This window comes from Euprymna scolopes, chromosome 27, assembly GCF_053919585.1.
Source record: "Euprymna scolopes isolate OS-2025 chromosome 27, ASM5391958v1, whole genome shotgun sequence".
Taxonomy (NCBI): Eukaryota; Metazoa; Mollusca; class Cephalopoda; order Sepiida; family Sepiolidae; genus Euprymna; species Euprymna scolopes.
The window spans coordinates 50,842,723-50,843,864 of NC_136508.1; the positions used below are offsets into that span (position 1 = coordinate 50,842,723).

At 37.6% G+C, this 1,142-nt stretch overlaps 1 pseudogene; it reads left to right on the plus strand.

The window, feature by feature from the left end:
* The first annotated feature begins 787 nt into the window (after positions 1-787).
* Positions 788-921, plus strand: LOC145249224 (U2 spliceosomal RNA; annotated as a pseudogene).
* The last annotated feature ends 221 nt before the right edge of the window (positions 922-1,142 follow it).

Consider the following 1,142-nt stretch of genomic DNA (forward strand, 5'->3'; position numbering starts at 1 on the left):
CAAGAACTAGTTTTTTTTTTGTTTGTTTTTTTTAACAAGGGGTTCACCATTTGTCAAGGTCCGAAGGATAAGGGTTAGGGGGTTAGGGTTAGGGTTAGGGTGTGTATGGTAGTGGTCAGGACAACAATGTAGTAATCGTTAATAGCGGGAATTTGGTATAATTATTTAAGCGGACGGCTCAGTAAGAACTTGTTTACATTGGTCTTGAAGACGACCATGTTGTAGTCAGCTGCAAAGCAGGCAGCAGTTTTAGAAAAGATCCTTAGTTCATGGAATCCGAGTTTAGATTCAGGCACAGATAAAGAGTGGGGGAAGTTGTTGATAGTGGTTATAGTAAGACGAATGTTTATTATGAAAGTTTGACATGGGAATAGAAAACCGGAGCAGAAGCAAGTAAGCCACTGTACACGCAATAACCCTTATCCCGAGTGGCTTCCGGCCTTGATAAGTAGTGACTACCTTGTAAAAAAAAAAAAAAAAATGCCTAAGCCAAGTATTCAGTCGTTACTTGCTTCCATTTTGGTCGTGTACTTAGTTTCTGTGCAAAATCAAAATGGAACAACGTGGATTTGTGGATTTTGTTATTCAAAGATTATTGATGGTGAAGTAAATTGGCTTAAACCTTTTTTTTTGAATATTGAAAACTGAATTGTTTCGTACAAATAGGTCATGAATTAGTTGGTAAAGCAAAATAAATTGTGTTTGAATAATTTTTTTTCAACTGTATTTTTGTTTTAATAATTTATGTTGGTAATACTAATTACCATTAGTCGCTACAATAAAAACCATGATTTTCTTGGCCTTTTGGTCAAGATCAAAGTGTAGTATCTGTTCTTCAGATGCTGCACTTCATTTTCTTGTTCTCTTTCGGTGGAGGAGAAATCCTTCACGACTGAGACAATTTTTATTTTTGTACCTTTTCTCCACGTTAAAAAACGACCCTGGTGTCTAACTCTGTCCCGTGGGGAGGCATAGTAAATAGGTACAATAAAAGCCAAGTACGTCCATTCTGTTCGATTTTAGGTTCTCGTCTAGGAGAAGCCTCATGTTTTGACAAGTTTCTGGTCTTGACCTTCACTCCTGATCTGAAATGGAACACGTACATCAAGTCTGTTGCCAAGGTCGCTGGAAAGATGGTGGGA